Here is a 12,127-nt window from a genome sequence, read left to right on the forward strand (position 1 = left end):
ATAGCAGCATGATTTATAGTCCTTTGGGTATATACCCAGTAATGGGATGGCTGGGTCAAATGGTATTTCTAGTTCTAGATCCCTGAGGAATCACCACACTGACTTCCACAATGGTTGAACTAGTTTACAGTCCCACCAACAGTGTAAAAGTGTTCCTATTTCTCCACATCCTCTCCAGCACCTGTTGTTTCCTGACTTTTTAATGATGGCCATTCTAACTGGTGTGAGATGGTATCTCACTGTGGTTTTGATTTGCATTTCTCTGATGGCCAGTGATGATGAGCATTTTTTCATGTGTTTTCTGGCTGCATAAATGTCTTCTTTTGAGAAGTGTCTGTTCATGTCCTTCGCCCACTTTTTGATGGGGTTGTTTGTTCTTTTCTTATAAATTTGTTTGAGTTCATTGTAGATTCTGGATATTAGCCCTTTGTCAGATGAGTAGGTTGCGGAAATTTTCTCCCATTCTGTAGGTTGCCTGTTCACTCTGATGGTAGTTTCTTTTGCTGTGCAGAAGCTCTTTAGTCTCATTAGATCCCATTGGTCAATTTTGGCTTTTGTTGCCATTGCTTTTGGTGTTTTAGACATGAAGTCCTTGCCCACGCCTATGTCCTGAATGGTATTGCCTAGGTTTTCTTGTAGGATTTTAATGGTTTTAGGTCTAACATGTAAGTCTTTAATCCATCTTGAATTAATTTTTGTATAAGGTGTAAGGAAGGGATCCAGTTTCAGCTTTCTACATGTGGCTAGCCAGTTTTCCCAGCACCATTTATTAAATAAGGAATCCTTTCCCCATTGCTTGTTTTTGTCAGGTTTGTCAAAGATCAGATAGTTGTATATATGCGGCATCATTTCTGAGGGCTCTGTTCTGTTCCATTGATCTATGTCTCTGTTATGGTACCAGTACCATGCTGTTTTGGTTACTGTAGCCTTGTAGTATAGTTTGAAGTCAGGTAGCATGATGCCTCCAGCTTTGTTCTTTTGGCTTAGGATTGACTTGGTGATGCGGGCTCTTTTTTGGTTCCATATGAACTTTAAAGTAGTTTTTTCCAATTCTGTGAAGAAAGTCATTGGTAGCTTGATGGGGATGGCATTGAATCTATAAATTACCTTGGGCAGTATGGCCATTTTCACGATATTGATTCTTCCAACCCAAGAGCATGGAATGTTCTTCCATTTGTTTGTATCCTCTCTTATTTCATTGAGCAGTGGTTTGTAGTTCTCCTTGAAGAGGTCCTTCACATCCCTTGTAAGTTGGATTCCTAGGTATTTTATTCTCTTTGAAGCAATTGTGAATGGGAGTTCACTCATGTTTTGGCTCTCTGTTTGTCTGTTATTGGTGTACAAGAATGCTTGTGATTTTTGTACATTGATTTTGTATCCTGAGACTTTGCTGAAGTTGCTAATCAGCTTAAGGAGATTTTGGGCTGAGACGATGGGGTTTTCTAGATATACAATCATGTCATCTGCAAACAGGTACAATTTGACTTCCTCTTTTTCTAATTGAATACCCTTTATTTCCTTCTCCTGCCTGATTGCCCTGGCCAGAACTTCCAGCACTATGTTGAATAGGAGTGGTGAGAGAGGGCATCCCTGTCTTGTGCCAGTTTTCAAAGGGAATGCTTCCAGTTTTTGCCCATTCAGTATGATATTGGCTGTGGGTTTGTCATAGATAGCTCTTACTATTTTGAGATATGTCCCATCAATACCTAATTTATTGAGAGTTTTTAGCATGAAGTGTTGTTGAATTTTGTCAAAGGCCTTTTCTGCATCTATTGAGATAATCATGTGGTTTTTGTCTTTGGTTCTGTTTATATGCTGGATTACATTTATTGATTTGCATATGTTGAACCAGCCTTGCATCCCAGGGATGAAGCCCACTTGATCATGGTGGATAAGCTTTTTGATGTGCTGCTGGATTCGGTTTGCCAGTATTTTATTGAGGATTTTTGCATCAATGTTCATCAAGGATATTGGTCTGAAATTCTCTTTTTCAGTTATGTCTCTGCCAGGCTTTGGTATCAGGACAATGCTGGCTTCATAAAATGTGTTAGGGAGGATTCCCTCTTTTTCTATCAATTGGAATAGTTTCAGAAGGAATGGTACCAGTTCCTCCTTGTACCTCTTGTAGAATTCGGCTGTGAATCCATCAGGTCCTGGACTCTTTTTGGTTGGTAAGCTATTGATTATTGCCACAATTTCAGAACCTGTTATTGGTCTATTCAGAGATTCAACTTCTTCCTGGTTTAGTCTTGGGAGGGTGTATTTTTTGAGGAATTTATCCATTTCTTCTAGATTTTCTAGTTTATTTGCATAGAGGTGTTTGTAGTATTCTCTGATGGTAGATTGTATTTCTGTGGGATCAGTGGTGATATCCCCTTTTTCATTTTTTATTGCGTCTATTTGATTCTTCTCTCTTTTCTTCTTTATTAGTCTTGCTAGCGATCTATCAATTTTGTTGATCTCTTCAAAAAACCAGCTCCTGGATTCATTAATTTTTTGAAGGGTTTTTTGTGTCTCTATTTCCTTCAGTTCTGCTCTGATTTTAGTTATTTCTTGCCTTCTGCTAGCTTTTGAATGTGTTTGCTCTTGATTTTCTAGTTCTTTTAATTGTGATGTTAGGGTGTCAATTTTGGATCTTTCCTGCTTTCTCTTGTGGGCATTTAGTACTATAAATTTCCCTCTACACACTGCTTTGAATGTGTCCCAGAGATTCTGGTATGTTGGAAATTCTGACACATTTTTATAGCTCTATTTTATAAAATGCATTACCCTGAGTAATTAGAAATTATATGCAGGAAGTAATGTACATTTTGTTGTTATATTTTGAAATTAAAACTCACAGATATGATTCATGTCAAATATTTTTCTGTTGAAATTAATCTATTATTTTGTTTCTTATAATAAAATTAAGTCATTTTTTATTAAGTTTTTTCATATTATAATAGGCAACATTGATTTTTTAAAATTTATTTTTTGCTATACTTTATTTTTCTTGAATTTTATATTTATGCTTTTTCTTTCTATCCACACTGTTTTTTTTTCCTTTAATTTTTCAACTTTTATTTTAGTTCAAGGGTACATGTGCAGGTTTGTTATATGGGTAAATTGCATGTCACTGGGGTTTGATATACAGATAATTTTGTCACCTAGTTATTGAATGTAGTCATACCTGATAGGTAGTTTTCAACCCTCACCCTCCTCTCACCCTCCACTCTCAAGTAGGCTTGACTTTGCATAATGGGAATATTTTACATCTCACACAAAGGAGGCACTGGTACTCACAAATTTATGAAAATTACTAGAACTGTAAAGATTGAGGTGAAAAATTTGTACAGCTTCCCACAGTTGTAAAGAGATAGTAATAGATACTTTTCCTCTTGGTGATATCAAATGTTATTTCTTCCAAGTTGTTTTTCAGGCCTGGTTTGATGTAAGGGTTCATCAGGAGGAGTTCTAGGGTATCTTTGCTATCTTTGTTCCCAGAAGCAAGATGCAACAGAGTTCAGAGGCCTTTTGTTTGGGTATGCATAGCTGCATCATGTAGAAGGAAGAAAGAAGCCACTCTGGTGTTATTACACTTACAGGTGTTGTACAGGGGTATCCAGCTATACACAGTCACGGCATGAACATCTGCCCCTTGTGCAGTTACCTCATGGATGATATCTAAGTGTCTATTGTAGACTGCTCGATGAAGAAGGGTATATTCATCTTTGTCCCTAGTGTTCACATGATTGGCTTTCTCAGAAAGTAAGCCTAGAAACATGCCTTCAGTTCATGATTTTCAGTTTTTTCTACGGACATCTGGTGGGTTATGGTGTGCTCCTGTTAAAAATTGGATTTATTTCAGTAGCCCAAATAAGCAATTTACTTAGATCGTTTCACACATTTTTTTCTTGCAATTTATGTCACTCTTTGTTTTTTTCATCTTGCTCCTCATCTTCATCAGAATTGCTTATTCAGAGACTTTGAGTACCAGTGGGAATAAGGTATTCTTGTATTTCTAACAATTCAATTTGATTAAGGTATTCATAAAAGTCCAAGGAATTCTCTTGGTCTGGTTTTCCATCATCATTCACTTTCTTTATCCATTTTTACTACCATTCTAAATAAAAAGTACTTCAAATACCAGGGTATAAATAGTATAAGTAATCTATCTAGAGATGTGTTATATCTACTTTATTTTATTCATCAAGATTTGATGATATTCCTGATATTCTATCAGTAATAGGATGCCTTTCCCAACTTAAAGGGCATATTCCATTTTGGGAGAGATGTGAACTATGTCAATTTATCACAAACAACTCAGTGACAGGTGGGGCTATAAACTCCATTTTATAGATGTATCAGTTCATTTTCATGCAGCTGATAAAGACATACCTGAGACAGGGCAGAAAAAGAGGTTTAATGGACTTACGGTTCCACATGGCTGAGGAGGCCTCACATTCATGGCGGAAGGCAAGGAGGAGCAAGTCACATCTTACATGGATGGCAGCAGGCAAAGAGCTTATGCAGGGAAATTCCTGTTTTTAAAACCATCAGATCTTGTGGTTATTACTTATTACTTATTACTATCATGAAACTTATTACTATCATGAGACTTATTACTATCATGAAAACAGCATGGGAAAAACCCACCCCCATGATTCAGTTATCTCCCACAGGGTCCCTTCCACAATATGTGGGAATTATGAGAGCTACAAGATGATATGTGGATGGGGACACAGAGCTAAACCATATCAACAGGTGAAGGCACTGAAGTTTGGATAGATTAAAACAACTTGCCCTAAATCAAGGACCCTTCAATGGAACTGAAAGGCCAGATATTCTAATTCAAAGTTTCCACATTATTTTTCACTACACAATATTTTACTGCTCTAAGCACAAAGCAGTAGAGATGTTCTGAACCCAAGGATCCAGGGGCAACAGTAAGGGGAAGTAGGTAATAAAAACCTGTAAACTACAGGGTCTGGTGAGCAGGAGCAAGGGAAAAGGGCATCCAGTTCCAGTCTTGTGCCACTAGCTGGTCACTCATAGGCCTAGGAGTTCTGCCTGCAGCCTTCCTAACAGCCAAGATTGGAGAAGCCACTTCCACCCATTCTGGGACCCATGATGGAGTCTGACCTGCAGGGCTTGGCCTGAGGTCACTTGCCTATACAGACCCAGGAGTTGTTAGATGGTGAGGGTCTACCAGGAAGTGAGGCACCAATTTTAACATTTCTACAATGTTTTATAAATAAACAAAATGAGATGATTATTTCTCTTTAGTAGACTTGATTGTTTACTACCATGTCAAAATAGCTTTCATTTTTCAGTGTTTCAAGGTTGTAGAAAATGTCAGCTTAACTCTAGAAAATAGATTTTTGCAGTTATTGCTGCCATAGAATGCTCTTAAAACAGTTTTTATGAACCTGAAGAAAATGACCTCTGGCACGTATCATTTTTATTTAGAATAGTTTATGTTTATTTATATGTACACAGTAATTTAAGCTAATTATAACCTGCATGTATTTGGTTTAAAACCATATTTGGAATTGTCACGTTAAAATAAAACAGTAATATAGATAGGGTGTTTTTGACATCCAAGAAAAATTTTAGAAACATGTCTCTCATAATTTGTTATATGGATAACAAACATCTTCAAAATGGGGATAATTGAATGGTATTTATTACATTTTGGGAAAGAGGACCAGCTATCTCCTTGCTCTGACTTGACTTTATGGCCAACACTTTTCTTATGTTCTTGTAGCCAGGTTGAACAGACTTATGTGATTTATTAAACTGTAATGAGCTAAAGAATAGATTTTCTGTAGCTTCATAGGTTCTTGCTGAGTATTGTGAGCAAGGTAAACTGAAGTAGCAACACGAAGAGGAAAGCATATTTAAGATGGAAATGGAATGATCATTAGCACCTATAAAATGTGGGGCCTTTTCATGCTATTTTATTTAAGTCTGAAAATCACCCTGAGAATTATGTGTTAGGCTGATTTTGCAGCCTAACAGGTTCAGGAAGTTTGATTACCTTGCCAAGAATCACTAAGTTTGACTTGGATTTGCAACCAGGTCTCTTTTGTTCCACAATTGTTCAACAAATATTTCTTGACACCAAACTAGGCTTTGAGAAAGACAAAGAAGGAATATTGTGTTGTAAATGTCTTTACTATGCTTTAAACATTGTCTTTCAGAATATAGTCATACCATAAAATTCTCTATTTTTTTAGATAACAAAGCTGAGTTGTTATGTGCTGGTTGAAGATACCTATAAGAAACATAAAAGCCTTGTTAAGCTGAATTACATTTTAATGGGAATGGCCTCAAGAGTCAGATGGCAGGATCCACTCAGTAGCATGAGAATGCATACAACAGAAGAAGACTCTTGGGGCTGGATACGGTGGCTTACGTCTGTAATCTCAGCCCACTGGGAGGCTGAGGCAGAAGGATCACTTTAGCTCTGGAATTTGAGGTTACAGTAAGCTATGATTGTGCTACTGCACTACAGCCTGAGTGACAGAGCTAGATCCTGTCTCTTAAAAAAAAAAAGCCTCTTGGATCAGAGGAGGATGCGAGGGTGGTAGTGGTCATGGTGGTGAAGGTGAGGTAGAAAGGGGTGAGGTGAAAAGGCTAAGAAGAAAAATATCATATTTGTAGGAAAATCCTAAGAATATCCCAAAGTTAAGTAGGAGTTAGCACTAGGAGATGGGGGAGAGAGTGCTAAGTTTATTCCAGGAAAGGCACAACAAAAGGTAATTGCAGGCAATAGATGACACTCAAGAAGTGAACAGTGGTGGCTTCTTCCAATCTGGCAGGTATGGAGAGCAGGAGCCAGGCCGCAAAAGGAGGGTCAGCAACAACCATGCAAAGCATTCCTCTACTTTTAATCCCCCTATTTCACTCATTCCTCTTCTTCTTGTTACCCTTGTGACCTCATTTCATACCACTCTCCACCTTGCTCACTCCTCTTTCTCTTTTCCTTAAACATGGTAGATTCTCTCCTATTTTAAGTCCTTTGGTGTAGCTGTTCCTTCTGTCTGAAATGCTCTCCCGGTGATCTTCACTAGACTAATTGGTTTACCTTCTCCATGTGTCTGCTTAACTCTTACCTTCTCAGTAAGGCCTCTCATGCCCATCCTATTTAATACAGCAAAGTGCTCCTTTACCCTCTGGCATGCCTTACCCTACTCTATATACTTTCAAAATTCATAGTGGTTACCACCTTCACTCTCCAGCACGCCTTACCCTACTCTACATACTTTCAAAATTCATAGTGGTTACGACCTTCTAACATATTACAGTGTATTATTTGCTTATATATTATGTATATTTCCTGCTAAGTATAAGCTCGTGTAGCAGGCATTTGTGTTTTATTCCCTGATATATTTTAATACCATAGAATAGTGCTCTAGGCAAGCTGGCCCAAGTTAATGCCAATCACAGATGTCAACCCTGAACCTGTACTTGTGTCTTTAACCTAGTCTAGTATACATCACATGAATAAAAATGACAAAGCTGTGGTCCTTAGGTACCTATTGCTATTCTCCTTTAGCTCACCACCAACCCTCTTTACTGTTACAGGATCTGAGTCTTGTGTATTAACACTCTACTGCCTGCCCAACCACCACCACCAAGTGTCTCATATCCTCACAAACAAGTTTGGTCAGCTACTGCAAGGGTTCAACCATTTTTCTCTTTCTTTCCATTCTAGTTTCCTTATGCTAAATGATATGACTTCTGCAAGTTCTTCCATATCTTCTTGGCAAGGCTGCTGCTCTCATGAGAATCACATACTCACCCCACCACTTGGGCTTTTTCACTAAGTGCCACCACTGAGTTGCTGGAGACTAGGCAATTGCACAGACATCTGTAAAAACAGGCAACAATGTCTTTATTGTGTCATGCTCTGCTGGAAGGGGACCCAAAAATAATTTCCTTACTTGTGGAGTTTTGCCAAGGACAATGTCTTATTGAAAGAAATCATATCATTCATTAAATCATTCTCGCCTTCTAGCCATTTAGCATTTTTTAAAGCATCTATTTACTGAGCACATTTATCAGCACCAGCCTTAGTGCTATATATGCATTATTTTCTTTTTATCCTTGAAATAACCTTGAGAAATAAGGGTTATTCTCCTCAATTTTATAGATAAGGAACCCAAGAGCAGAGAACTTAAATACTCGCCGGGTGTCACAGGTAATAGCTATGTGGTGATTAAAAGCCAGAACAATGAAACTCTGTAGAAGATGATGTGCGGCTATATCTACCTTACCCTGCTGTCCATTTCATCCTCCAGCTCATATGACTGTGGGCTGATAATTCAGAGAGTTACTCTCTTCTGAAAGACTGTTTCTTCCAATTCCTACCAGCAGATCCTGACCAATGACTCAATGATAGAGAGTTACAAAGGGCTAGCCACTTGCTTCAAGGTAGGGCTAATTCTGTGGTGCAATTTGTGCTCCAGAGCATTCCTGTGGGATCAAACTGAAACTAGTTCTCTAACTGAGCCACATTCTTGCCTCTCCTGACCTATCCTATTTCCTTCACTTTTCTTCTTTTGAGAGTACAGCCCAGTAAATCACTTGGACAAGAAAACTTATCTCATGCTTTCCCAGGAAACCTGACTTAAACCAGACCCATGATCCAATTTTTTAACTACTACAGTACACTGCTCTCTTTTTTTTTTATAAGACCAAGAGGATTTACTCAGTTATTTCTTTCCTTGCTATAAAGTGCCTCAATTGCTCACATAAATGGATAGTACAATACAGTAAATCTGTATGATGAATGCATCTTGTGATCGGGTTTGGTTGTTCTTACACTCTATTCTTTTCATGGACAGTATTCTAAAGTTGAACATAGATAAATATTTGTAATGAGTCTTGTGAACTTCTGGCCCAAGGATTTCTAGTGGAAATTTTAGATTGTATTCCTTTGGATAGAATTAAGTTTAATGCTTCACATTTTTTTCTGATGGTAAAAATTGCAAAATTAGAAAATTTGAATACTTTTTGATAACAGAATACTAGGCTCCATGAAAGAGCATGTATTTTCTCTATTCCAGAGTATTATGGGTTTTACCTCTAGCTTTTCAGGAGCTCTTTAAGTACTGGAAGTAATATGTAGTTTTTGTGAAACAAATTACATGTACATCCAGGATTAAAAATATATACTCTACAGTAATAAGAATGTACTATAAAATGCCTGGGTAGAAATTGGAAACACAAAAGAAGATTAAGAAATAAAATTATTTAGCAAGATTATATTCATAAATAACTTTTTTCCAAGCACACATTAATATTCTACCATTGACTGAGTGAAATGTACATCTTATCATTACAAATAACTTCTGTGTAATCAATCCACACAAGGTATTCCAGTGGAGGTCCTTGTTGATTACAGATTGCCCATTTTTACTTCAAGGTCAGGGAAGTGGATAGAATTTGTAATGAATGGTATAATTGTTGAACATTTAAACAAACACAGTCTATTTGGAGGTGAACAGTATGATTTACGTAATGGGAAATCATGCCAACCGATCAGGTTTGGTTTAATAAAATGATAAATAGCTATTTGAAAAAATAAGAGGAACAATTAGATGTAACTTATTAACATTAGAAAAAATACCTTTGACAAAGTCTTCGTTTTTCCCTGCTGTACCCTATCATCCCCACACACATCCCAGCACACACACATCCCCCACAAACTGTGTCTTAAAAAGATACACTATAAGATTGGAGGAAATGCTTTATTTTATCTAGAAATTCACTAAGAAACCAGGAATGAAGAGTTGGAGCAGTTGCTTTTTAAAAAAGAAAACTGGTAGTTGGCTTCCTCAGTAAGAGATACTGACATTAATCTAAAATGTTTACAAATCGAGCACTTATATTAAATCTCTGAGTTCACAATTGTATTAAACAAGTGATTTTTATATGTGAAAAAAGTTAACAAAGAGGTTTTAAAAGCCTGAGATGCCAGGAGAGAGAACAGAAAGAAGAGAGTTGAACTTTGGTATGGCTAAGTATAAGATAAGGTGTATGGCTAGAAATAATTCAAATTATAATTGTGGGGACATGATCTTATGAGAGCATAGACCTTCCCTACAGATTTTTGGAAGTTAAAAATGATGGTTCACATTTAAAACATTTTTAATTTTATCTTTATTGTGGTGAAATATACATAACATAAAATTTACCATTATAACAATTCTAGTGGCATTAAATATGTTTCAGTGGTATTAAGTATATTCACAATATTGTACAGCCATCAGTGTCATCCATTTCCAGAACTTTTTCATCATGCCAAACAGAAACTTTGTATCTGTTGTACAGAAACTCCCCATTCCCCTTTACCCCTTATCCCCTGGTAACCTCTACTCTCTCTGTCTCTATGAATTTGCCTGTTGTAGGTACTCCTATAGGTGGAATCATATAATATTTGTCCTTTCATGTCTGATCTGTGTCACTTAGCATAATGTTTTCAAGGTTCATCCATATTGTAGCATGTATCAGAACCTGATTCCTTTTTATGGCTGAATAATATTCCATTGTATGTATGTTTTATTTTTCTTTTTGTAGACAGGATCTTGCTCTGTTGGCCAAGCTATAATAGTGCAGTGGCACTCTGGTAGCTCACTGTAACCTTAAACTCCTAGGCTTAGGCGATCCTCCTGCCTCGGCTTTTCACAGCACAGGAATTACAGATGTGAGCCACCGTGCCTGGCTTACGTGTTTTCTTTAAAAAGAAAGTATATACTATCAGCCACGCACTATGTTAAATATTTTATGGCCAATATCTCATTTAATCCTCACAACAGCGAATAGAGTAGATAATATTATAATCTCCAATTTATAGATGAGAACACTTTGCCCTAGAAAGTTTAAATAACATATTTTAGTAAGTGGTAGAGATGGGATTTAAACTAGGTCTGTTTATCTCTACTGTTCAGTTGCCAATCCTGAACTTAAAAAACTATGTGAGGGCAGAGGAAGATGGTAGAATAGAAGCCTATGCCATTCGTCCCCCTCACTGGAATACCAAATTTTAACAACAATCTTCACACAGAAAAGCACCATCACAAGAACTGAAAATCAGGTGAGCAATCACAGTACCTGATTTTAACTTCGTATTGTGGAAAGAGACATTGAGGAAGGCAGTCTTGAATCGCTGATGCCACCCCTCCCTCATCCCCCAGCAGCAGCCAGTGTGGTGCAGGGAGAGAATTTGTGCACTTTGGGGAGGGAAGAGCACAGCGAATGGGGAACTTTACATTGAACTCAGTGCTGCCCTGTCACAGCAGAGAATAAAGCCACGCTGGGCTCAGCCAATGCCTGCACAGGGAGGGAGCATTTGGACCAGCCCTAGCCAGAGGCGAATCACCATCCCAGCTTTTGGAATGTGAGTTTCTTGACAAGGCTTGCCACTGTGGGCTTAAGTGCCCTGGGGTCTAGGTATACTAGAAAGGCTGTCTAGGGCACAGGACTACAATTCCTAGGCAACTCCTAGTGCTAGGCTGGGCTTAGAGCCAGTGAACTAGGGTGGCACCTGACTTAGGAAGACACCAGCTGGTACAGTTAAGGGAGTGCTTGAGCCATCCCTTCTCCAACCCCAGGCCACACAGCTCACAGCAACAAAAGCGACTCCTTCCTTCTGCTTAGAGGAGAGGAGAGCAAAGAGTAAAAGGGACTTTGTTTTGCATCTTGGATACCAGCTCCACCACAGTAGGATAGGGCACCAGGGAGAGTTGTGAGGCCCCCCATTCCAGGCCCTAACTCCTGGATGATATTTCTTGATATTTCAAGGGAATTGCTGCCTTGAAGAGAAGGACCAGCCCTGGTAGGATTCATCACTTGCTGACTAAACAGCCCTTGGGCCATGAATAACCACCAGTGATAACCTGGGAGAATGCCATGGGCCTTGGGCTGTGAGACGTGCTGGCGTCAGGGGTGACTCAACACATTCTTGGCTGTGGTGGGAATGGTGAAAGACTCTTTCTGTTTGAGAAAAGCAGAGGGGGAAGGTAAAGGGGACTTTTTCTTGCACCCTAGGCAACAGGTCAGTCACAGCAGGGGCAGAGCAACAAGCAGGGGTCCCTGAGTCCAGGCCTAGGCTCTTGGGCAGCATTTATAGACCTGCCCT

The 12,127-nt window shown here is 38.5% G+C and overlaps 1 pseudogene; it reads right to left on the reverse strand.

Moving 5' to 3' along the window:
- Positions 1-3,298: 3,298 nt before the first annotated feature.
- On the reverse strand, positions 3,299-7,124 carry LOC116810943 (ankyrin repeat domain-containing protein 49-like; annotated as a pseudogene).
- Positions 7,125-12,127: the final 5,003 nt, after the last annotated feature.

Source organism: Hylobates moloch, unplaced genomic scaffold, assembly GCF_009828535.3.
Source record: "Hylobates moloch isolate HMO894 unplaced genomic scaffold, HMol_V3 SCAFFOLD_1, whole genome shotgun sequence".
NCBI classification, from domain to species: Eukaryota; Metazoa; Chordata; class Mammalia; order Primates; family Hylobatidae; genus Hylobates; species Hylobates moloch.